General features: G+C 41.4%; 1 protein-coding gene across 6 annotated transcripts in view; it reads right to left on the bottom strand.

The window, feature by feature from the left end:
- The window catches only part of LOC114665340 (HIVEP zinc finger 3), a 488,325-nt gene that overhangs the window by 160,158 nt on the left and 300,311 nt on the right, over nt 1-27,856 (bottom strand). The gene's annotated exons all lie outside the window — the stretch shown is intronic.

Here is a 27,856-nt window from a genome sequence, read left to right as displayed (position 1 = left end):
TGAATGATGCCATGCTGATACACTAAACTAATAACTGCTAAGACGTGCTCAGCAGTATGTGACATCCATTCAAATTGTCATAGGTTGTATTTTTTCAAAGCTCAGTTTATTATTTATCATAGCTATTTATACATTGAGTGCCATCAGAAAATATTTAGACCCTCTCACATTTTACACATTCTGTCATGTTTCAGCCTTATGCTAAAATCTTTTAAATTCATTTTTGCTCTCATTAAACAACACTCAATACCACAGACTGACAAAGCAAAGACAATATTTTTGATTTTTTTTTTCAAATGTATTAAAAATAAAAGACTTAAACATCACATACTCAGAAGTATGCATGATCTTTGTTATGACAGTTGTAATGTGGCTCAGGTAAATCCCATTCTATTGATCGTCATTGAGATGTTTCTGCACCTTGTTTGGGTCCACCGGCGGTCAGTTCAATTGATTGGACCTGATCAGGAAATGCACACAGCTGTCTATATGAGGTCCCACAGTGGACAGTGTTTATGAGAGCAAAAACCAAGCCAGAAAGTCGAAGAAATTACCTGTAGCGCTTTGAGACAGGCTTGTGTCAAGGCACAGAGCTGGGGAGGGTCTACAAAAAAAAAAACAAAAAAAACTTGTGAAGCATTAAAGGTTCCCAAGGGCACAGTGGCCTCCATAATTCTCAAACAGACGAAGTCTGGAAAAACTGTGACTCTTCCTATAGTTGGCCGCCCGGCCAAAATAAGCAATCAGTAGAGAAGGGCCTTGGAAAGAGAGGTGACCAAGAACCCAGTGGTCACTCAGGCTGAGCTCCAGAAACTTGTGTGGAGATGGGAGAAACTTCCAGAAGACCAAGAGCTTTATGGCAGAGTGACAAATAATACTGTATATAACAGGGCCGCTAGATGTTGCAAAAAAACACCTAAAGAACTCTCAGGCTATGGGCAATGAGATTCTCTGGCCTGATGAAACCAAGATTAACATTTTTGGCCTCAATTCTAACTGGCACATCTAGAGGAAAAGTGTGCCGTTCATCACCTGCACAATACCAGTCCAGAGGTGAAGCACGGGATAAAATCAAATTAATAATATATTGAACAATTATTATAAAAGTAAAGTTGAATAAATCAGACTTTGCAGCTGCATGAATAAAAAAATACTTCAAGTTAGCGGAAATAGCTCATAAGTCGATAAAAATCTACATTTTGTACCTAACACTTGTATGCAAAGTTTGGTTGACCTAAGTGAAAGCATACTCAAGTTATCGTGTTTACATACACACACACACGCGCGCACACGCACATACACACACAGACATAATTCCAAAAATGGTATTTTCGGATTCAGGGAGGTCTAAAACATCGAGATTCATCAAAACCTCGAGGCTGAATTTTGGGTCGATTATGATACTTTCTCCCTATACTTTGTATACGAGAAAGTAAAAAAAGTGAATGGATCTGAATACTTTCTGAAGGAATTGTACAAAATGATGCTTGTGAAATCAAGTTACAGTACATCAAAATATTCCACCCATTACATTTCTGAAACCACTTTTTCTGATTACTGGTCGACTACCCCAACAGGCTCTAAAGTTGGGAACCATTTTGGATAGTGTGCCAATCAACCCCAATGTACACTCGTTCAAGTACCATGTCTCCATCAACATCGGCTCCATTTAAAACCAAAAACCCACCCAGTGCATTCCGCACATCTTTTGCCCCGAGTAAAATAACTCAGAAACAGGGAGACTTTCCTGACGTAGATCTTGTCCCGGCTGAGAATTAAAGGTCGGTAAACGAAGCTCTGGGCTGCCCACATGTATTTACTCTCTAAAATAAAGTCTGACCGGGTTCTTCCAAGGAAAGACTCCATTTAGAAAGATGTCATGTTGAGGATGGATTATCACTTAATCCTCTGTAATAAGGTTGTGTGATATTCCTGTGTCGGGAACACTGAACGCAGATCTCTGGATGTGTGAGCGAGCAGTGCTAACCGCTGTGCTTTTACAGGGTAACTAACTGCATTATAAAATATAAAAGTCTACCAGTGTCTGATCACATGCACATCAGACGTTCATCATCTCTAGAGGAAGGCTTTTTTTATTGATTATGATTAAATCACATACAGTATGTAATAATAACTCCATGACTGGTAGAGACTCATTTTTCCTATAGAATTTATGTGCATATTCTGCTGGTTAACAATCTCGGGCACCTGCCATAAAACATCTTGAATATTTAACACTTACTTAGTAATGCAACCACAAATTTTACATGTGTAGGAAATAAGAAAGCTCATAGGAGGCATTCATTTCTTTTAATTGCAGCCACGTCTTATTTTTTAGAAAACTTTCCACCTTAAAAATAAAAAGCAAAAAAAATGCAGACTAAGTGTTGGGGGTTATGAATGTAGGGCCAGTGAAATATGTGGCATCAAGTGCCCAGGACCTGCTCTCTATCTAGCAGCCACACAAATGTGTTGTCTGAGTCACCATCTCACAGCCAGGAAACTCCTGGGATTTAAGAGCTCTTTCCACTGTAATGCCAAAGCAGTCGTAATCCCTGTCATCTCTGATTAGTACAGAAAAAAAACACATTCAGAACTGCTCCCAGAAGCAGGGATTCCCAGCTCACTCATCGGCGCTAATCTGTGACATGGCGACATTTAACCGCTTCTGGAGCTGTAATTTTCCACAAATGTTTTTGCGGATTTGCATTTGTCTGAAGCTTAGTTATTAAGTGTTGGCATTCTGCAAAGCTCATAAACTTTTTTATTTTTTTTTTACTGGTGATTTGTTCAAGTTATTCCTCTTCCTTGGGATGATTATAGGCAATCCATGTTGGAGAAGATCATCTCTCCAGCTATTTTCAAACCTCATCAATCCATTTGTAAGATTATAGATAGCCGACCCTGTCCTGGCCGGAGGGACAAAAATGCAGTATCCGAAGGAAAGCTCACACAAATACGCAATATGCAAACTCCACACAGACAGTGACCAAGCTGGGGCTCAAACTCAGTTTGTTAAAGCTGTGAGCCAGCAGTGCTAACAATTGTGCTGCCATGAGCCCCTTACAGTAGATCAGAAGTCATATCGGAGCGGGGAATGACATCACACCATGAGCTGACCACGTTCCAGTAAAACATTCAGAAGTCTAATGCAGACACCTCCAGGAAAACCTCTGCTGTGCCTGCTCTTTTGGAATACAGACAACTACCAGACAATGCATTACGCACATCCAAACATCCGGAACAAAATGTCCACATATAGAAGTTGGACAGTACTGTGTGTACGACTGATTTAATGAGACATAAATAGACAGAAGTGTTAATAAACTGTATAATACCACAGATTTCACTTCTGTTGATGCACAGTGCAGCCATCTTGGATTTTGAGGTTGGGATTGGTGAGGCTCTCACGACTTTCTGTGTAGGAACTCTGACTTGTGGTGGCATTTCAGATGAAACCTCCTACTGGGGATTTAGAAATTGCGACTTCCCAATCCAACAGGAACACAGCATTTGTTGAATGATGATAAGCAGCCAGATAACAAAAGGGATTGTTATTCCTCCATAAGGGTTAGCTGGAGTGTAGTCATCTTAAATCTTGTGTTTATTTTAATCTGGTGAAGAAGAATTAGTATTCAGCTATTTTAAAGACATTTTCACACCTAGGTTTTAGGACCAGTTTTTTTCGTACTCTGGTGCGATGTCCCCAAATTTACAGCTCGTTTAGGTACATGTGAACACGCCAATCGGACTCTGGTACAGACCAAAACAACCATACTGAGCACCTTTGGAAAGAGTGGTCTCTGTGCGGTGCTAAGTGAATCCGGGAGAGCTTCACTTGAGGTATGAATGTGATTCGACACGGGACTGATCTATCTACATGAAATACTGAGCATTATGGGTGAAGCTGTACATGATGTGGTAGTCATACTGAGGGTCTACTGTCAGTAATTGTGGAATCTCTTTTGCAACATAATGAGTTGAGAATTAACACGGAGCATTAAAAGCAGTTAAAAGGTAAAAAAAAATAAAAATAAACAAACACACAGATACAAATGTAACACAATTCGAATAAAACACAATTACTCGCTCAATCAGAGCAGCAACTGATTCAGTCCCGGAGCCTCTCACACAAACGATCAAAGAGCAGTTAATTGTGTTTTAAAAATAGGGATACATTTACTTGTGATCGGGTTGATCAAAACACATTCAGAGGTGTCGAGAAACGAATAGCACTATCCTGTGCAAGCAACGATCAAAAGCGCAAATCTTACACGACTAAAGTGATGCACGCACTAAATTTGACATGTTAGTGAATGTTAGTCAAGCATTCTGAAATAAACTTTATTACCAGATATGCACAAGAGTTAAGCAGAGGACGTGTGGGTTGAGATCAGCTAAACTGAAGTTATGCTCATATTGTGACTACTGGAGAGTGTCACACACTTGCAAATAGGAGGAAGCTGAGTGGACTGAAAGAAGGTAATTCCATGCCAGGGCAGGGGGTGGTGGGGTGCGCTAAACCTTCCTATGTTTTCTCTGCAGACCAAATATGGGAAAACCTGCCTGATTACTATTTAAAGATGTCACTTCCAGTTCCGCGCCCCCGAAAGACGTCACTTCCATGGCCCCGGAAGGTGTCACTTCTGGTTCTGTGGCCCCGATAGACATTACTTCCGGTTCTGTGCCCCCGAAAGGTGTCACTTCTGGTTCTGGCACCACGAAAGATGTCACTTCCTGCTCTGGTGCCATCTTGAAACATCACTTCCTCTCCCGGCGTCCAAGATGACATCACTTCCGGGACCTGGTCTATAAAGATGCCATTTTGTCTTTAGAAATCAATTCATACTGAGAACTCGAACTGCGCACATCAGTGCAACTACTAAAAAACCTTTTGCAGCCCGGTATAATATATGGGTGGTTGCCCCAAACCTTTTTGTGTGTCCATGGCTGATCTTATTCATAAGAGTTAATACGCAGCAACAGCATACAGTTTACAGAAAATGACGTGATGAGCCCTAGTGTTTGCCGTTCAGCAGACCTTGGCTTCTGTTGTACACTCGGCTATTTGAAGCGTCTCAGTTTTCAAGTAGACTTCCTATTAATAACTACAGAAAATGCGGCACTACACAAACACAACTGTTGTCGACCCTTTTTGCCCAATGAGAAAAGTCCACGGGCCGTTTACTGATACTTCTGGTTTGCTAGAAAGTTTGCAGTATGAAACGCAACCAAACTAACTGGAAATTTAAACAAAGTAATGCATCATCCCCTGATTCAGAACAAAGCAAACACACTTGGAGTGTGAAAAAGTCACAAAGTTACACAGTGGAACCTCGGTTTGCGAGCATAATTCTTTGCAGAAATGTGCTCGCAATCCAAAGCACTCACGTATCAAAGCGAATTTCCCCATAAGAAATAATGGAAACTCAGATGATTCATTCTACAACCCAAAACTATTCATATAAAAATGATTAATACAAAATATAAAGTAAAAATACATAAAACAAATTAACCTGCACTTTACCTTTGAAAAGAATCATGGCTGGTCGGAGTGAGTTTATAAACTCTTGTGGGATTCTACCCAAAGGGACGACACGCGGAAGAGCGTCCCAAAGCAATCGCAGTTTCCCAGCGTTGTAGCAGTTCGCCGTAAAAGCGAATCCAAAAAGATTGTGGACATGCTATAAGCGCCTGCTGTCGATGGGTGATACAAGGAACAACAAACATTATAAATGCACAGGGCGCAGTATTACTTGGCCACTAACCTGGGCACGACCCTACCTGACTTCTGTGTTCGTGTATAGGAGAGCGGCAGATCCCGCTACAATAAATAACCGCGCTGTTGCTGTTTCAAGTTGAATAATGCTGGTGTGGCTAAAGTACTGAGACTCAGCTTCGTGTTTTGGGGTGCAAGACGAGGACTCGCACGTCACAGCACACACACACACACACACATGCAGTCACAATGCTGTAGTAAACAGTATATGCTCATACGGATGTTGACTATATGAGTGAGGCACGCCGACTCAGACGGAGAATAGGAGATGATTACCCACAATCACGCAGCGAGATAGAGAAGAACCATCAGCTCAGTTGTGATCACGTGATGCTCAGCAGACAAAGCGTATACGGACTACTCGTATTGCAAGACCTTGCTTGTTTATCAAGTCAAAATTTATTACAAATTTTAGCTCATCTTGCAAAACACTCGTAAACCAAGTTACTCGCAAACCGAGGTTCCATTGTATCACGTTTTCAAGCTCACTGTACATTTACTTATTTGGATGTACACTTTTATCCAAGGTGACTTATAACATTTATGATACAATTGGTTACATTTCTTTTGTTTTTCTAGTTGGAGCACAGGCACTTGTTGTCAGTAGCAGAATTTGGACCCACAACCTCCAAAGTCTTAATCACTACACCACACTGCCTGCCGTTATCCAATTCACACCGCACACTTTTACCAATTCAGGTTCATGGGGTGCCTGGAAAATAACAAAGGGTTGAATACAAATCTACAAACATGCAAAGCTTCTCAGATTGTCCAGCATGTATCCCCAGGGCACTTCAGAACCACACCAAGGTAACAAACCTGGTGTGAGAGTGCAAGGTCATTCAGAAGATGAGGGTCCAGGAAGAGCCCAGAAACCCCGTCCCTTCCAAACCATTGGCCATACAAATGGCATCAAACCCAGAAATCGGCATTCATCTTGCTGCAGGGGCACTCTGAGTCAAGCCAAGATGGTAATATCCTGGATGGTGGAGCCATCTCCTTTTTTCTTCAGCCTCCTCAGTAATAGCAGAAACAGGTCCAAAAGTGAATGGACAGATCATTAAAACATAATCTTTTTAAGATTTTATCAAATGTTGGGACTGGCTGTCAATCCCATCCAGGGCTCTGGATTCAGTCTTATGTTCAGGTCTGCCAAGATACACTCCAGTTCTTTATAGCCCCGAAACAGAACATGGATAGATGAACTAATGGATGGTCATGAGCTATATACTGTAGCTTCACTCATGTCCCTGAGATTTTCCTTGCTACACTCTGTCTTTTTCACCCTCATGTGCTTTGTTCTTCAGTTCACTTTTGATCAGTCAACCTCAAAGACGTGCTACACCATCAATGGGGATGCAGATAACCTTTCAAATGTTTTTGGTCAGTGCTGCTTGCGAAAGGTCAGAGTCCACAAGGTGCCATTAGTGGGTGAGAACAGTCACACTTAGTAAGGTGACACAGATCACAACACTGATTTAATGACCAGCTATTGAATGTAATGGCAGAAGAGTTTTCAATAAATTCTTAATGATAGCTACTGGAAGAGGGCAACCTTGATGCAAAGGCTGCATATTTCTCCCTGTGTGTCAATCCATACTCTCAACCTTCTTCTTCTTCCATCTTCACTGGATTAAGCGAAGCAAGAGCCTATCCAGTCAACATCTGGGGAGTAACCTGGCCTGGAAGCTAGTCCATTGGGGAGTATACTTGGGCACACCACCATGCTAAGTAGTCTTTATTCAATTTAAAATCCAGAAAGAAATCTGGAGCACTCAGAGAAGATGTGGAGTGACCCTGTAAATTTCACATGCACACCAACTAAGGTGAATTTTAAACCATATCCCTAGAGCCGTAAGACAGCACCATGTACCACTCTTCTGCTTCACCAATAAAATACACAGTGTGTTAAAAATGTAAATTTATCTTAATAATGAATGGTATTTTTTTGCATAATTCAAAAAGGCCAGTTATTTAGGGCTTACAGAGGCTGTAGTCGTCTGAGACGTGTGGTCTTGGTATGGTTAGAATGAAAGGTGCTATCGGGACTGAAGATAAACAGAGAATGAGAGCCATGTGTACGCCATGTCAACAAATGGGTCATTTATCCAGGGCAAATAACACAGTCAGTCCAAAAATAGTTAGGTTCTCCTAAATTTGGTAGGTGCCCTGGTGGGTGTTGGCTGTATTTAGTCTGCTTATGTTTTGCAATGCTTCTTTCTTTAGGTTCTTCACTCCAGGAAACTTGTGATTTTACCTCTCAGTCTGACCACCACCACTAATTGCTTTGGATGAACTCTCATACTAGACAACTACAGGAAACACTACAGAAGGGCAGTGTGGTGACCAGCAGGAGTCCACAGGTGGGACCTCTGAGGTGGCGCCGCCACATTTCAGTCTTTTTATTTGAAAAGTCTTAACTTTCCTTGATTTCAACTTTTTACATGAAGGAACCTGGGCAGCCTGGTTAGTGCTGGCGTGTCACAGCTCCAGAGCTCCAGGGTTTAACTCCTGTGTGGACTTGGCACTTTCTGCCAGTGTTTGAAAGGGTTTGCCCGGGTACTCTTGATTACTCCCACCTCCTACATTCCACAGATGAGAAGGTTGAGCTAATTGGTATTACCCTGCATGTGTATGCATCCTTCAGTGCTGCAGTAACACCCCCCACCCCCCATGCCTTTTGCTGCTGAGATAGACTACAGCCCCCCACATTCTTTAATTAGAATAAGAAGGTTAAGAAAATGGATGGCTATGTGACTGATTTACAAACATTTATGTTTGGTAGAATGCCCAGTAGGGGCAGGGTGGTCTTTTTGGCCTTGGAACCCCTGCAGATTTTATTTTTTTCTCCAGCTAAACTGGAGTTTATTTTTTTGTTTTCTGTCCTCCCAGCCATCTGACCTTACCTTTTGCCTTTGTTACTTTAATATTATTTCCTAATCTTATTTGTTTTAATTTTACATAGCTTTCTTTCTTTGCCTTGTAAAGCACTTGGAGCTACACTGCCTGTATGAAAATGTGCTATATAAATAAAGGTTGTTGTTGAAACCACAGAAGGTGCAAGTAATCCCCCTAAACACAATTACATTTCTCCGATAGCTAGTGGCAAAGCGAGCAATGAGGAGTGAGGGGATGACTTCTTGTCCAGACACCCTGCCAGGTTGAAAGGCCAAAGTTAGCCTGACTCTATGGAAACGTGGACTCTGGCCTATGTATTCAAGTGAAATCCTCTCCATTTCCTCTTGCAGACCTCAGCTTCCCTGCTGCTTTTTTCAAACTGCTGGCCTAAGTACAAAGCTGATTTCGTCAGACATTAGACCTTTATCTAGAAAAATGGACAAGAGCAGGGAAATTGCTTTGATGTAGGTCTGTACCCAGCTTTCAAGTAAGAAAGGACTGATCTGCCTGACAGGAGAAAAAAGGAAAGGCTCCCATGTAGCCTGTTGTCATCCACTGGAAATTACTGCTTGCTAGGTTAACTCTTTATCAGCAAATGTGAGGGTCTGCAAATTAGAGTAGCCTACAGGTCAGTCTGGAGGGCTGTCAAGTGATAACAACCTCTGCTTTGTCAAAGTTCTCCCCATAACCATTCCAATCACCCTCCTTCTTTCGCAGTAAGATGATTTGACTTTAGAAAGGATTCACTTCACACACTCTGAAATAACCCCACCTGCGATTCTTTGATAAGAGACAAAAATCCTAATAAAACCTACAGGGACACAGGGGGAACATACGAGTTTCTCAAAGATAGTGACCGAGCCAAGATTTAAAGGCATGTCATTTGGAGCAGCAGGCGCAGCACTAAGTGCAGCTCTATCTTGCCATACAAAAATGAGCAGCACTTGTGACTACTGCACTCCATCCTCCCCACCTCTTTTCTCTGATTTCCCTGTCTCTGTTTGTACAGGGTGAGCCAAAAAGAAGTGCCATATTTCAAATGTTTATTCTACAAAAAATGCTACAAGATAAAATAAATTTCATTCCAACACAAGAAAAGGTATACAAAATAGTTTTTTTTTCACTGTGTTTTAAAAATGATGTCTTCAAGGTGGTGGCCATCATTAGAGACACACTCTTCAAGATGATTTCTGAACGCTTGCATGACTCGTTCGGCCATTTCAAGGGGAACAGCAGTGATTTTGTGGCGAATAGCATCCTTGAGGCCTTCAAGGTTTTGAGGTTGGTGTGTGTATACCTTCGACTTGAGATAGCCCCACAAGAAGAAATTGCATGGAGCAAGATGAGGCGAACGTTAAGGCCACCCGACATTGTCGAGCAGGGAGATCAGCTTCCCCGGAAACATCTCCCACAAAACTTGCTGGCTCTCCATGCAGTATGAGCTGTTGCTCCATCCTGTTGAAACCAGGCATCCATCACATCAATTTCTTCCAGTTGGGGCCACTAAAAGTTCCTTAGCATTTCAAAGTAATGTTCTGAAGTGATTTTGACCGTTGCTCCCCACTCCTCAAAAAAGTAAGGGCCTACAATGCCAAATTCTGCAACAGCGCGCTAAACTGTAAGACACTCACTGTGCAGGGGTCTCTGATGAACTTAAGAGGGCTGGCTGGGTTCAGCCCAATAGCAAATGTTTTGCTTATTTACGCAACCATCCATCCATCTCGATAAACTTTTTGCAGAATGGCTCTCCCAGTCTCTCTCAGTGAGTTCCTGCACTACCATCATTTTGTATGGATGGAAATTAAGGTCCTCATGTAAAATCCTCCTCAAAGACGTGTTGGAAATACCTGAGGCAGAAGCAGGTTTGCACACTGAACGTCTAGGAGACTGCAAAATTGATGCCCTTACACCTTGGATGTTTTTAGGCATTCGTACAGTCAGAGGACGGCCTGGAGATTTTCTGTTCAATGTTGAACCGTCTGTCTAAATTTAGCCACCCTCTGAAAAACTGTTTTCCAATTTGGGATGTCACTGTTAGGCCAGATTTATATTTCACGTGACTCGACGCATGCTCCAGTGGACACTACTGCTACAAAGCATTTTACTGTTACTTGCGCGCATACTTTACGTAAATCTGGAAGATTCCACCAGGTGGCATTGCGAGATATCATCACGGTGAGAAAACGTTTGGCTTTGCTGTGTTGTGAATTGCCTGAAACACCCATTAAATTCCGAGGACACCTTGCCGCAATATCTCTGAAAAGGATGTTTAATGATTAAATCCATCAATCCAAGGATGAGCCATTCCAGCTAGCATTGGGCACGAGGCAGAAACAATCCCTGGATGGGGCATCAGCTCATCGCAAGGTGAATAAAAGCACACTCATACACTAGCGTCAATTTAGTGTCACCAAATCCCCAAATCTGCATATCTTTGGAAGGAAACCAGAGCACATGGTGGAAACCCACCAGGAAAGCATGTAAACTCCAGGCAGGGAACACCAGTGACGTGACTCCCTGCAAGACAGCAGCTCTATCCGTTTTCTCTGTGGCTGAAATACAGCACTTTACATTATGCTGCTGTTGTGAAAAAAAAGACGGCACAGAAGATGGTATGTGATATGGGGTATGCGACGCTTGAATATAAAAGCACCACGCATGCCACCACATCAAACCATTCATCAAACATCGAAGCAGGCACATCAATCCCATAGGATCCTCATAGCGGCTTTCTGTCACACGTAGACAGTAAACAGAGACTCTGACATCACATTCCAACTTTTATCACACTGTGCTTCCCGACTTTTTGTTGGGACTGCAACTCGTGCTCAGAGGACGTCTCAAATGAACACTGGGAACGCGTTCTGCCATGGCAGTTATGATGCGTGCGCGTTCTGAGTGTGAAGTATAAACAAGCCCTTAGGAGGAATGCTGAAGTGCGTTCAGAAGGCACGTTGCGTAGTGATGATGGATTTTTTTTGAAGAACGTTTTGACAGGGAAAGCCAAGGCATGTTGCTGACTGAAAACTACAAAGGATTGCCTATCAAAGGTCCCCCACCCCAACCCACTTGGCTGCCTCTGTCTCTTGTGCAATGACCTTAAGAAATGCGGTACTTCGTTTTGGCTCACCCTGTATAAGAACTGTTGTAAGGCAGCCGGGCGAGTTGTGGCTAGTGTCATTGCCACTGATCTCCTGAGTTCCTCTTGGCCGCTGTCTCTTTTCCTCAGGTACTCCTATTTTCTCACTAAGCAGTAATTCTAAATTGACTTGGGATGCGAGAAGATGCGGCTGCATGAGTGAGTGGGCCCTGTGATAGATCTGGGGTTGGTTCCTGCCTTCTGATTGATGCATCTAGGATACCTTCTGTCTCCCTCATGCCTATCTAATGGATTCAGCAAGTTTAGAAAACAAATGTATTTATCCTGTCTAATCCTGTCTATCCAAAGTGACTTATTATATGGTACATTAAAATTGTTCACATTCATTTATACTCATTTTATTCTGTCACACAGTGAGTGGGATGTGTTCTAACTGCTACACCACAATGCCCGCCTATAAAACAGTAGAAGTGCACATTGGAAATTTTAATCTTCTACCCGTTTTGCCTTATGGTTTGAACAGATTTAGCAATAAGGAGCCTAACCTGGGCCTCAGTGGCCCGTCTCAACCCTTCCACCACTTTCATTCTGCACACAATGTACTTCTGAAAAACAATGCATTTATGTAACAGCAGGCAGGTACTCAGTAAAAGCTTTTGAAAGCAGGAAACAATACTCTTCAGTTAAAAAGGTACAATTATCCAAAATAAGAAATGAAGATGAGAAAAAAGTCATTCAGCTCCGTACAGCCTTTGATTAATTATGGAGCCAACACTTGAATACAGAAGGAGAGAAAACACTTCATTATTTACACAGCACAAACGTCCTTGGCTGCAGGTTTATTCTTTGATTTGGACAGGAAACATGACAGAGGTCAACTCCCAATGATCTGTGATCATAAAAGATCCCTGGGCAGGTGTAGCCCGATGTCCAGACTAAATTGCCCACCACAGCCTAGACAATCTGGCGCCTTAATTACCCCCTGTCTCTAACAGGCTACATCTCTCTCTCCCCTACAGCACCTAAAAGCTAATGTGTGATGAGCATACTGGAGCAACAATGGCTGCCATCGCATCATTCAGGTGGATGGTACACATTAGTGGTGGTTGAAGTGGCTCCCCACTCATTGAAGCACTTTAAGTAGTGAAAAAAGCGCTGTATAAATGTAAATAATTATTTTTAACAGGGTGGACAGACAGAGGGGATAAGAAAGGGCATTACTACTGTATGGTAGCAGGAGTATTGGCCTTAAAATTATGGGGCCAACAGTTTAGTACCCACTTCCAGCTCACCATATGCCAATCCATCACTTCAGCCGTATTTGCTTTAATTGTTGGAAAAGTGTTGTCAGCCATTTTAATTTATCCTGATCTTGTAAGATTCTTTGGGTAGAAATGATTCTCAAAAATTTAAATTTATTCCGGCAGAAAATAAACCTAAAAAAGGTGCCAGTCCATCACAGGGTACTTTAGAGACTTTCACCATCTTTGTCATGGCACCAAACACTAGTTAGTAAATAATTCTAATTAAGAAACCACTGACATTACCATAGGTGATGTCCTCACTAATGCAAAATAACCACATGACACGCCTTAGTCACATATAAAACACCTATAATGTCAAAATACTTCCTAAATATGTGCTATGTGGAACTGTAAAAAAACTAAAAAGGCATCATTTCTCTTAGGTACACTGCTATGCAGTTATATAAGAAAATCAGCAGGTTGTTTGCTCCATGCATCTTGGAGAACCTGCCAAGTACAGCCTCAATGACGTTGAGATCAGAGCTCTGTGGAGGCCATACCAGATTGAAAAAACATCAAAGATGAAATATTATAAACCTAGGGTGTCTAAGTCTTTTGGACAGTGTATAGATAGATAGATAGATAGATAGATAGATAGATAGATAGATAGATAGATAGATAGATAGATAGATAGATAGATAGATAGATAGATAGATAGATAGATAGATAGATAGATAGATAGATAGATAGATAGATAGATAGATAGATAGATAGATAGATAGATAGACATGGGAGCTTATTGAGTGTCTAAAGAGGGACCTGAAGAATGGGGTCATTTTGACAGTAGCAGCACTCAAGGGTGAAACTCTGACAGAACAGAGCTATTTTGGTTCTTCATTTTCCTGACACCTTCATTAAATAGTTATAATTTGTTACTAACCCTCACCTATTCTGTTTCTCTTCTTGGTACTCAAATGTGTCACTTGGTGCCACTGCCCACCTGCCAAGTTGTTTTGCCTGTCTAAGGTAAAGTCATCTTTGATGGAGGATCGCAGGAATCATCTGGTGGAGGGGTCCTTTCATTGGATTGGCTGGCCCAGCACTGACTCAGCTGTGGAATGGCCAATAGGGGGAGGCAGATTGATAGCCGAGGTCTCCAAGACTCTGAACAAATCCAAAGCGTATCATGTGATATCATCTACTGTTGAATTCTGCTCTGTACTTGTCATATTTCTATTGCACTGTTATATTGTATTGAGGATTCCTTGTGTTCTGGTCTGTGTATTGTGTTGTATTTGCCCCTTTTTTTTTTTGACACCCACTGCACACCCAACGAACCTAGAAAGGGGTCTCTCTTTGAAATGCCTTTCCCAAGGTTTCTTCCATTTTTTACCTACTAGGGTATTTTTCTTTTAAAGGTTTTCCTTGTCTTCTTAGAGAGTCAAAGCCTAGGGGGGTGGCTGTCAAAAGGCAGGGCCTGTTAAAGGCTATTATGGCACTCCTTGTGTGATTTTTGGCTATACAAAAATAAATTGTGTTGTATTGTAATGTTTCCATAGCTGGGACCTCACTTCTTCAGAATCTTTATATATATATATATATATATATATATATATATATATATATATATATATATATATATATATATATATATGTGTGTGTGTGTGTGTGTGTGTGTGTGTGTGTGTGTTGTTAGATGAGAATACCCGGCTCGCAATCAGTGCTTCTATTCCAAATGTGTTCAATGGGGTTGAGGTCAGAGTTTTGTACAGGCCACTTGAGTTCTTCCATGTCTTTACAGTACTGGCATTTTGTGCACAGGGGCATAGTCATGCTGGAACAGAAAAGGACCTTCCTCAAACTGTTGCCACATAGTTGGAAGAGCACTAATGGCTAAAATGTCCTTATATGCTATAGGATTAATAGTAACCTTCACTGGAACCAAGGGGCCAAGCCCAGATCCTGACAAACAGCCCCAGACAATTACTGTTACTCCACTAAACTTTCAGTAAGCACTATGCAGTCTGGAAGTTAGTGTTCTCCTGGCATCTGCCAAACCCAGACTGGTTTATCAGACTGCCAGATAGTGACGTATGATTCATCACTCCAGAAAACATGTGTCCACTTGCTCCAGAGTCCAATAGCGGTGTGCTTTACACCACTCCAGCCGATGCTTGGTATTGCTCATAGTGATCTAAGGCTTGTGTGCAGCTGCTCAGCCATGGAAAACCATTTCATGAAGCTCCCAAAGCACAGTTCTTGTGTTGATGTTGCTTCCACAGGCAGTTCTGAACTCACTTCTTACAGATGCCACAGAGAATAGACAATTTTTGCACACTATATGCTTCAGCGCTCTGCAGCCCTGCTCTGAGCTGTTACTACTTCTAGACGCTTCCGCTTCACAATAATGGCACTTACAGTTGGCCAGGGCAGATTTAGCAGAGGAAAAAGTCCACTTAGTGAATTGTGGCAAAGGTGGCCTCCTATGGCAGTGCCTCATTTAAAGTGACTGAGCTTTTTAGTATGGCCCATTCTACATGCCAATGTTTGTCAATGGAGTTTGCATGACTATGTGGTGATTTCATGCCCCTGTTAACAATGGGTGTGGCTGAAACAAGAGTGTATAGATACTATATATATATATATATACACACACACACACACATATATATATATATATATGTATACAAACTATACATATATACGTGTGTGTGTGTGTGCGTGTATATACAGTATATATGGGTTCTGCAATGGACTGGCCTCTTTCATTGTTGATGCTACTCTAGAGGGACTCATTGAACTGAAATATGCGATTCTGAGAATGTTATGTTACAATAGATATTTGCACACACTCAGAAATGTATACACTACTTCACAGGGTGTGATAAGTAAGGCTCAGTGTTTGGTTTTTAACTGAGGTTACGTTACTAGGTAACATGGCTGTGCCATGCAAGAATGCACATTGAAAGTGCAGCATACTGTCATCAGATTTTTAATTGCTGAGGCCATAAGTAGAACAGAAATTTCCTGAAGAATGTGCCTTCAATATTGCACCGGCTGTATGACTCAAAGGAATGTCTAGACGTAGATCAAATTCAGAAGGTTTTCTTCTGTTTCACATTCAAACTATACAGTTGAGAGCACCAAGAACACAGGTGGACATCAAGATCATTTACTGTAAGTGTGCTCCAAAATGTCTGCTTGAGTTCTTATAAAAGCCTTCTGAAAGGACGGGATAACCTGCCTGGTCTAGGACGCCATAAGTTGCCCAGATGATCAAACTGGACGGAATGGTTTTCCATCCTTTTATAGCTTTCACTTTTTTCCTCCTCTGAAGAGATTCCACTACTGACTTTAATCTGAAGTCTGCTTCTGCCATTGCTCTGACAATAGCGTATGTCTGTTGAGACTTACTGTTTCCAAGTTCATTAAAAACGCAATTGGCACTATGCACTCTAAATTCAGGGGAAAATAATTGTAAGCCATACTTTGCTGGAAAAATAAAATGCATTAACTATAATTACTAAAATTGAAAATAATAATTCCATACAGTGAGGACAAAGTGAAAAAGAGACACGCCGCTCTACGCCGGAGCTGTCATGAGCTGTGTAAGCAGCAGGTACGCATCGGCAAAATGAGAGCATCAGATCATTTGTGTCAACCCTCACATGGCAGAGCTCTTCTTGGAAAAGTATTCAGACTGAAGTGCAATAATTCCAATTCATGCTGAAGTTTTGCTCTCTACATATATGGGGCATGGGCCAAATGTATGGCACAAATGAACTGTGCTCATTCCTTAACAAAATTGCTTTTTATTTTTCTTTTCAAGGGTTTTGTGGTGACATAGTGCTTAGCACTGCTGCCTTGCAGCATTGGGGGGCCCGGAAATTCTAAAATGTTTAAAGCACGCTGGCACTGGCAAACCTATGGCGAATCCAAACATAACCTGACACAATATAACACAACATAAAACACATTCTTAAACCCACCTACATCAATTCAGGATTCGGTGGGCTATGTTAAAAGACCAAGATTACATACTGTAAATCATGGGAGAGCAGGCTTCATTGTGTTCACTCCTCCTTGTGTTGGTTCCTTGCCTTGACTAGTCTCACTGAAGACAGACATATGACATATACGACTGGAGACAACCATGAGTGACATTTTCTTAAAACTGGGTGGAAACAATTAGACGGTCCACTGAGTGTCACATTTCTAAACCAATCCAACGCCTCATGAAGGTGACGTTCAGTGCAGGGGTGGTGATTTTGAACTGCAAAGATTAGAGGTGCTCTTGGTAACCTTCAAATTATGATGAACTATCTACAGTCAAAGGAAACCCTCTTAGACATACTGTATAAATGCGTGTTGTGTGTGCGCAGAGGGCACATGGCATGTTTTAAAAATAAACATAAACTGATTCAAGTGACAAGCCCTTCTGTAGTATCAGATTATACACTGGCATTCAATGGCACCGATGGATGAATGGTAAACGTGAGCGATACATTGTCGCAGGCTCTGTGTGTGCAAAATATGCATATGAAGTATCCAGTGTGTCACACTCAGTCAGAAGGACTGCCATTAAGAGAGCAGATAACAAAGAGCCACGAGAGATTAAGGTACTCAAAACACCTGAATCAACAAATCTGCCAAACAACACCAGAAAATGCACAGATGAAGCTCAACTGAAGAAACTGAACATAACATGTCTAATTGCATATACAAACATGCCATGCCAGAATAGCCACAGCGTTTTAACACGTTGTGTATCCATAGACCACAATGCTTATCTAAGCTCTGTTTGCTGTTGTTATGTCATATAGTGATGCGACAGTTAAAATGACAGAAAGATATTGTAGCAGACAGAGGCACTTCTCAAGCATGTAGAGCCCAATAGCTGCGGTGGTCTAAGTGTGGGTATGCATTAGTGTGTCTGTCTGTCTCCACTGACACAGAGCTCATTACAATGTGCAAATTGATTAATAAGCATCTGTTACCTTGTGCCACTGAGCTCCTGAATAGATAACAGCAATTTTAGCTTTTTATTTTCTCTCGGCGTCAAGTCTTTTGTTCAGTATCGTTTGCTCTCTACCTGGAACCCCGGCGGCAGTTTAAAATGCATGGACTGGAGAAACTGGGGATGGGTGTTTTATGATTAAGCCCTGTGGGTGTGGCCGTTTTTCACTAGATCCTTTTTAACTAGTTGTCCCGATTCATTTGAGAATTTCGTCTGGCCCAGCGAGACTATGTATTCACCACAAGCTAACTGGCTAGGCCCAGACCCTTCTTGAACATGAATAAGGATGATCAAGAAATGGGTGGATGGACATAGCCGTACTCCCAACATATTGGTTAATTTAACTAGTCACTTGAAATTGTCCTGGTGTAAATAGTGTCGCCGTGTACATGAGTGTACCCTGTAATAGACTGGCACCCCACACTGTTACTCACTGCAAATTGAATATTTGGCGTTTGCAAGTTCTCTACCCGTCTGCGTGGGGTTTCTTCATATATTGTGTAGGATTAGGACTTTAAACTGACTTGAGGTGAGTAAGAGTGAGTGTGACAGAGTGCACGTCCCATCTCGGGCTGATTCTTGTTTTCTGCCTAATGCTGCTACAGTAGAATAGGTGACGACACTATAACATTCTAATGAAGATGGACAGATGTATATTTTTCATTTATTTTCATTCTCCCCCAAGATGTAGTATTATTAACATCTTGTTTGATTAATGGATGAACACTAACAGTGTAATTGTCCTGAAGCATTCTGCTGCTCACCTCTTCTAGCAGGTTGTTTGTATTTCTCATTATACTGGATAACACAATGTAACTGTTTTTGTCATATGAATCAATATAGGAAAATCCAACAGTATTATCCCTGCTGCTTCAAATATCTAATGAATTTTTTTTCTATTGAGCAAGCATTTTAAGCAGCCCACGATTACAATTTACAATAAACGTATAGTTACACTATATGCACATGCTGTGTGTACAATTTGCTGCTGTACTTGGCCTCTTATGGGACCAGCAGTATTCAGCAAGCATACCGGGACACCACTTGCCTTGGTGTCGCACTTCCATTTTAGAAATGCCCTGATGAAACCGTTCACTATGTTCCATCACGAGATTTCCAGGGAAAACATCCAGATGAGAACTACAGAAATTAAGTTTTGAAGACATTCTGCATCCCATGGCTTTGTATGGCTTCAAAAGATCATCCACTATTGATGTACCCCTGGCTTAGGATGTCAGTTTCTGAATGTCCTGGTGCAAATGCTAAGCAGAGAACATGCAGTAGTTGTGTGGACTAATAATATAGTTAATAATACAGCAGTGTTTTATATGAGCAGCACAGAGCACACTAATCCAATAACAACTTACCACCCGTATTGAGTCCTCACAGGCTGTTCCTGCCTATCAAGTACCTACAGGTATCTCCGTCATTCAACACAGGAGCACTCAAGTCTCCCAGAGGGAATACTGAGGCAGTAGGTGATACCCTATCAAGCACCACACACCTTAACTGAGAAGACCAAATAGTCGGAATAGTTGTTAGGTGCATATCTGTAAAACAACAGTTGAAGGATTTTACTCTGGAATTCAAGGTTCACTTTGAGGCCACTCTCACATTTACTTCTAAAAGCTCTAAGTGCGTGGAACCCAGCCAGGGGCTTGTAAATGTGTCCAAGCTTGCCAAAGCCTCTCCAGAGTGGGAGAGACACCATCCCTGACTGAAAATTCTAAATCCTAAGTTAAGGCTAACACTTACATATACTAGGATCCCATATTGTAATACAACACTGGCCACTGTGAACAATGCTGCTCATCCTCTCGATCTTCAAGTACTTTTAACCAACGAATTACTCAGCAAACTGTCACTACTTCTATGGTAGTACACCTTTATAATGCCTTACTGTGCTTTGCTATCTTCACCCAAGTCAGAAGTTTTATCTCGCTTACTGTAATTGTGTGTATTTTAGGGAGTTTGTCATTCTTGTTTGTTATATTTTTATATTTCGTGAGCTACTGTAAAAAGTTTAATTTCCCCATTGGACAAATAACATACTACCTACAGTATCAGTGGATTCACAATGTATTTGGACTCCATCATTTTGTGCACACTTTATTTTGTTATAGAATTTAAATGGATGAATTTGCCATTTTGCCCAACAATTTACACTTAATAACCAATAATGACAAAGTGAAATCATGTTTTCAGAACATTTGCAAATGTACTAAAAAACTAAAAACTGCAATCTCTCCTTAACAGAAGTATTCAGAACCTTAATACAGCACTTTGTAGAAGCCCCTTTAGCAGCAGTTCTAGTTCCAATTCTTCCTGGCTAAGTCCCTACAAGCTTTGAACACCTGCATCTGGGCAGTTGATATCATTCTTCCTGGCAGATCCTCTCAAGCTCTATTAGACTGGATGGGAAGCGTCTGTAAACTGCCATCTTCAGGTCTCCCCACAGATCCTCTATGGAGTTTAAGTCTGAGTTTTGGCAGGGACACACAAGGATACTCCAGTATTATCTTTACTGTAAGCTTCAGGTTATTTTCATGCACCCTGCTTCTACTGCTGAGAAGAACCAGAAAGTATTCACAGAGCATCACTTTTTCCACATTTTATTTTATTTTATGTTACAGCCTTATTCCAAAATGGATTAAATTCATTTTTTTCCTCAGAATTCTACACACAACATCCCATAATGACAACGTGAAAAAGTTTACTTGAGATTTTTGCAAATTTATTAAAAATAAAAAAATTGAGAAAGCACGTGTACATAAGTATTCACAGCCTTTGCCATGAAGCTCAAAATTGAGCTCAGGTGCATCCTGTTTCCCCTGATCATCCTTGAGATGTTTCTGCAGCTTAATTGGAGTCCACCTGTGGTAAATTCAGTTGATTGGACATGATTTGGAAAGGCACACACCTGTCTATATAAGGTCCCACAGTTGACAGTTCATGTCAGAGCACAAACCAAGCATAAAGTCAAAGGAATTGTCTGTAGGCCTCCGAGACAGGATTGTCTTGAGGCACAAATCTGGGGAAGGTTACAGAAAAATTTCTCCTGCTTTGAAGGTCCCAATGAGCACAGTGGCCTCCATCATCCGTAAGTGGAAGAAGTTTCGAAACCACCAGGACTCTTCCTAGAGTTGGCCGGCCATCTAAAGTGAGCGATCGGGGGAGAAGGGCCTTAGTCAGGGAGATGACCAAGAACCCGATGGTCACTCTGTCAGAGCTCCAGAGGTCCTCTGTGGAGAGAGGAGAACCTTCCAGAAGGACAACCATCTCTGCAGCAATCCACCAATCAGGCCTGTAAGGTAGAGTGGCCAGACGGAAGCCCCTCCTTAGTAAAAGGCACATGGCAGCCCGCCTGGAGTTTGCCAAAAGGCACCTGAAGGACTCTCAGACCATGAGAAAGAAAATTCTCTGGTCTGATGAGACAAAGATTGAACTCTTTGGTGTGAATGCCAGGCGTCACGTTTGGAGGAAACCAGGCACCGCTCATCACCAGGCCAATACCATCCCTACAGTGAAGCATGGCGGTGGCAGCATCATGCTGTGGGGATGTTTTTCAGCGGCAGGGACTGGGAGACTAGTCAGGATAAAGGGAAAGATGACTGCAGCAATGTACAGAGACATCCTGGATGAAAACCTGCTCCAGAGCGCTCTTGACCTCAGACTGGGGGGACGGTTCATCTTTCAGCAGGACAACGACCCTAAGCACACAGCCAAGATATCAAAGGAGTGGCTTCAGGACAACTCTGTGAATGTCCTTGAGTGGCCCAGCCAGAGCCCAGACTTGAATCCGATTGAACATCTCTGGAGAGATCTTAAAATGGCTGTGCACCAACGCTTCCCATCCAACCTGATGGAGCTTGAGAGGTGCTGCAAAGAGGAATGGGCGAAACTGGCCAAGGGTAGGTGTGCCAAGCTTGTGGCATCATATTCAACAAGACTTGAGGCTGTAATTGCTGCCAAAGGTGCATCGACAAAGTACTGAGCAAAGGCTGTGAATACTTATGTACATGTGATTTCTCAGTTGTTTTTATTTTTAATAAATTTACAAAAATCTCAAGTAAACTTTTTTCACGATGTCATTATGGGGTGTTGTGTGTAGAATTCTGAGGAAAAAAATGAATTTAATCCATTTTGGAATAAGGCTGTAACATAACAAAATGTGGAAAAAGTGATGCGCTGTGAATACTTTCTGGATGCACTGTAGCATGATGCTGCCACCACCATGCTTCATGGTATTAAGAAGGTGGGTGATGAGAAGTGAAGTGCCTGGTCTTTACCAGACATAGTGCTTGGAGTTTTGCTCAAATAGTTACATTTTTGCCTCATCAGACAACAGAATCTTCTCCTGATGTTCTCAGAGTTCTTTAAATGCCATTTAGTGAACTACACGTAGGATGTTGTCTATCATATAAATTGACGGATTGCTGCTGAGATGGTCATTATACCGTCAGGATCTCACATCTCAGCAGATGACTGACTTCCGAAGCTCTATTACAGTGACCATTGGGTTTTGGTCACTTCCCTGACCAAGGCCCCTTTTGGCCAATTACTAAGTCTGGTTAAACAGTCTCTCAATGAACAGCCATTTCAGAATTATCGAGGACACTTTGGTCCTGTGAACACTCACAGCTTAAGAAACAGGTTTACACCCTTGGCCTAATATATGGCTCACCACAATTTGATCACGGAGGTCTCCAGAGAGTTCCTTGGATGTCATGGCTTGGTTTTTGTCTTGACATGCAGTGTGAAATGTGGGATCTTAAATACACAGAAATGTGCCTTTCTTAATGATGTCCGATCAATTCTGTTTGCCACTTGTGGATTCCAATCAAGTTCTTGAAACACCTCAAGGAGAATTGAAGCAAACAGGAGACACCAGACAAGAATTTGCAATTCCACAGCAAAGGGTCTAAATACTTGTATGAATAAGAGATTTCAGTTTTTGAATTTTAATAAATTTGCAAATCTTTCTAAAAATTTTTTTTGTCATTATGGGTTATTCAGTGTAGACTGAAGAGCAAAGATGGCAAGTTTATCTATTTAAAATTAAACTTACAACTCAACAAAATATGAAGAAAGTTAAGGTTTATGAATAATTCACTCAGTCAATCAATGATGTAGTGCCTTTCATTTCTATCTATCTATCTATCTATCTATCTATCTATCTATCTATCTATCTATCTATCTATCTATCTATCTATCTATCTATCATATAGTGCCATTCATATCTATCTACCTATCTATCTATCATATAGTGCCATTCATATCTATCTACCTATCTATCATATAGTGCCTTTCATATCTACAGTGTCTATCTATACAAACGTTTTACGGATGGGTTGACTCCTTCTCATAACCACTCTGTTACTAGTGTGCAAAGCTCCAAAGTGCAGCTCCCTGGACCTCACTTGAAAGTTATGTCTTTAAAAACACTTTCTGAACACAGTATGTACAGTACATACTTCTTTATATGTATTCAGCTTATCTTAAATGAAAGCTTTTGTTTACTAAACCAGAGATGGGAACATAACCAACAAATTAGTGGAAGAGCCTGCATGGAACTCATTTTTTTATCTACTTACTTTTTTAATGTTTAAAAGGAAGAAAGCATACTGGTACTACAAAGCCTGAGCATATCACTCAAAATTTCTCTTTAGTTTATTATTTGTGAAAAATATATTTACACAAAAAAACTGTTTTTGAAAATCCATGATACCAGTGCATCGGGAGCTCATTGTACAATGGGTGGATTAAGGGGCACATGCATTCATATGTTAAAAAATGAAAAACAAAGAGCTGCACTGCTCCTTGCAACATCAGAATGCCCGCTGGTGTTTAATGTTGTGTTCTCAGCACATGCTTTAGCACTCTGTCACCACGTAAAGGGCCATGAGTAATACCATCAACGTATTATCAATTCTCCGAAATACTACAGGTGTAATGCTTACTTCCGAGGATATGAAGAATGGTCATACTGAATTCAAATCTTTTCAAATATCCATGTGAATCAAATAGTGAACCCCCACTAGAATAACACTGATGCAGTTTTAGACTGAATCGTCACTTCCTAGCACTGCCTCAGTTTGTCACCCTGAACAAGCTTAGTTGTACAAACATTGAAATAATTGTTCTACTGTGACCTGTAAATTGGTTTATATATGAATTACGGAAATAAATACACATATTTTTAAATGAATCAAATAAATAATCTACAAATTAGCTCAATCAATCAATCATTTATTTTTGCATTTTATTGATTTCATTAAACTATTTTACTATAAACTCTGTGATCCAAACATAAAGCAGGTTTGATAATGGATGGCTGGATGGATGGTAAGACACTGAAATATAAGCTTTATGTATTTACACCCACTCAGCCAGATTCAATGACTGCTATGAAGAGTGTCATGTCACTTGAGCGTAATGCCAAAGAGTGTGGCAGTGGTGGGTTAAATCAAGTGAATCCTCAATATCAGCTTGAGATGGACATGTCACAAAGATGACATTGAAAAACATGAAAGAAGCCATCAGCAAATAAGAATCATGTGTGTTGATTCATTTAATATGCACTCACTAAGCAAACTACTCGGCCCTCTTATGCTCATAAAACAGCTGCATGACATGGATTCCACAAGATGTTGATCTGGATCCAAGGTGACATGATTTCATCACAGAGTTTCTGAAGGTTTGTCAGCTGCACATTTGTGCCGTGAATCTCCCATTTCACCACATCTCAAAGTTGTTCTATTGGATTCAAGCCCAGTGACTGGGAAGGTGACTGAAGAACACCGAACACATTGTCATGTTCATGACAACAGTATGAGAAGACTTTTTCTTCGTGACATGGTGAATCATCATGCTGGAAGTAGCCATCAGAAGATGGGTAAATTGTGCCCATGAAGGCATGCACATGGTCCATAACAGTACTCACATAGGCTGTGGCATTCAAGCGATGATTGATTAGTATTAACAAGCCCAAAGTGTGGCAAGAAAACATCCCCTATACCAGAACACCACCAACCTAGACTGTTCACACAAGGCAGACTGGGGTCATGGATTCATACTGTTGGAGCCAAATTCTGAGCCTACCATCTGTGTGCCTCAGCAGAAATTGAGATTCATCAGACCAGACTACGATTTCCAGTCTTCAGCTGTCTAGTTTTAGTAAGCCTGTGCCCACTGCGACCTCAGTTTTCTGTTCTTTGCTGTCAGTAGTGGAACCCTTCATTGTCTTCTACTGATATAGTCCATCCACCCGAAGACTCGACATGTTGTCCATTCTGAGATGCTCTTCTGCTCACTACAGTAGTACAAAAGCCATCATCCGAGTTACTGTGGCTTTTCTGTCACCAATTCTCCCCTGACCTCTCTCATCCACGAGGCATTTCTGTCCACAGAACTGGCACATGCTGGATGTTTTTTGCTTTTCGCATGGATGATTGCATGGAGAAGCAGGTGTGCAGGTGTTCCTAATAATTTGTTCAGTGAGTACATAGTCATTTATTCCAAAATTAGGTTGCAAGAATCATGGCCTATTCAGACAACATCAGATGCAAGTGCATCTGTGAGCACACTCATTTCAATAATGGCTTAACATGTCTAGTTCAGTGTCCGCAGTTACCCTAAGAGAAATGCTTTAAGGATATGGAAGAATAAATAGTGTATTTAGAAACAAAGCCCCCACAGACCAAACAAGGAGTTGATCAAGATCTCTTGATGCTATATACAGTAGATCTGCCGTCAGCTCCTCTAATTCAAGTCACTCACTTTACAAGATAAATAATGTGTCACATTATTCAGTATTAAAAAGAGCACAAAAAACATTTCGGCAAGAATACGCTGTTCAGGACAGAAAGCTCATAGTTTGCTGTTCCCTGAATATAAGTATCACTGTTTTAAAATGTGAGGGTTCCACATAACAGCATCACTTGTCTTATACATCTACTGTCTGCTGAGGATGTATCTCCTGGCATTGATGGGCAATTCACTCTCAATCAGCTTTCACTTCTGTTCACATGTTCTTGTTGAAGAATGGTTTGCTTATAAAATATGATATCCACCTGATTTGTTCCCTTTGTAAAGTGAAACACTTTCATCATGTCTCTTTTTAACCTCCATTTCAAGTCTACTCGGATCAGATCGGATCCTTCAGTCTTTTGCCATTCCTTGTAGCCACTCACTTCTGGACATTTACTAGCGCTGTTACGTTCCATGTATAATGTGGACACCAAACCTACACACAGTATGTCATATGTGGTGTCACAAGAGTGCTGGACGGTTTTGGGGTTGTCTTGTACTTCATACAGCATGCAATGACTAAGCAGCCAGCCTTTATGAATTGTCAAGTCAAGTCATGTCAAGTGGCTTTATTGTCATACCATCCATACACCGTATTGCAGCATACGGTGGCACGAAATCATGCTCTGCAAGAGCGCGGTGCAAAATATACTTAAAAACTGGACAAGTGTAAGACAGGTATAGAACTATAATATTCTATAGATAAATACATAATATGTAAGTCAATTGGTAGTAATAATTTGAAATAAATAGTAAAAAATAACATTAAAACTAACACTAAAAAACAACAGTAGATCTCGGTACAGGGGGGCAGCACAGAGTTCAGTGTCCAGACAGCTGAGGGGTAGAAGCTGTTGTAGAACCTGAGAGCACTGTTTCAGATGCTGCAGTACCTTCTTCCAGATGGAAGAGGGACAAAGAGACTGTGGGATTTTTGGATGAGAGTGGCCCTTCATAATGGCGTAACGCTGTACAAAGATGTCTTCAATGGAGGGCACAGAGGTTCCAGTGTTCCTTCCTGCAGTGTGCGCAATCGGTTGTAGGTTTTTCAACCACCAAAGGAAATGGAGACCCTGCTGTGCCTTTTTAGCTGTGGAGATGTGGTGTTAATTGGCTAAGTAAGGTCAGCTGCCAGGTGCACACCAAGGAATTTGGTGCTCTTGATCAGCTCCACCACAGAGTCCTCGATATGCAGTGTGTTGTGGACAACATGGGCCTTCCTGACGTCAGCAATCATATCCTTTGTTTTGTCCACATCACACATTTCTGTGCAAGAACTCCAAACTCTTTCCTATGAGGCATACCTCTATATAGTCTTACCTCCAGTTATGCTTGCTTCAGAAACTGGGAGCATATTTATCCAAGTGGTAGTGAAATTCAGATAAGGTGTACATCAGATAAATTGATTTGTGTTTTCTGTTAAATAAATGAAGTTATTTGTTGTAATATATTCTTGTTTACAGTGAGACGTGTTGCATGTTCACTACAGAATTTCTCTATTCTCTGTCCACATGACTATATTACTGCTCCCACTAGCACCTACTGGTCTCCACTGTGCGGCTGTACCTGAAATTTTTACTTTCTGTATTTAATCTTGCAATTTTTTAGTCAGCAGCCATACCACATGCACTTCAGTAAAGGTCATCCACCTGAAGCTAAGCTCTTTCAGGCCTGGGCAGTACTTGGATGGGAGATCATCTAGGAAAAGTGTGGGTTGCTGTTGATAGAGGTGTTGGTGAGGACAGCAGAGGGCATCTACCCTGTGGTCTGAATGTGGAACAATGTCTCAGTGCAGTGACGGGGGACACTGTGCTATAAAAATGGCACCGATATAAAACCGAGGTCCTGACTCTCTGTGGTCATTAAAAATCCAAGGACATCATTTGTAAAGTAGGGTTTTTCTTGATGGCCTGGCTAAATTGTCCTCCATGACCTCATCATTCTGGCCCCCTAATCATCCCCTGGCTCCCTCTCTCTCACCACTTCACCACCTTACAGCTAATGTGTGG

Source organism: Erpetoichthys calabaricus, chromosome 14 (assembly GCF_900747795.2).
Source record: "Erpetoichthys calabaricus chromosome 14, fErpCal1.3, whole genome shotgun sequence".
Classification (NCBI taxonomy): Eukaryota; Metazoa; Chordata; class Cladistia; order Polypteriformes; family Polypteridae; genus Erpetoichthys; species Erpetoichthys calabaricus.
This window is presented reverse-complemented; position numbering and strand designations above follow the sequence as displayed.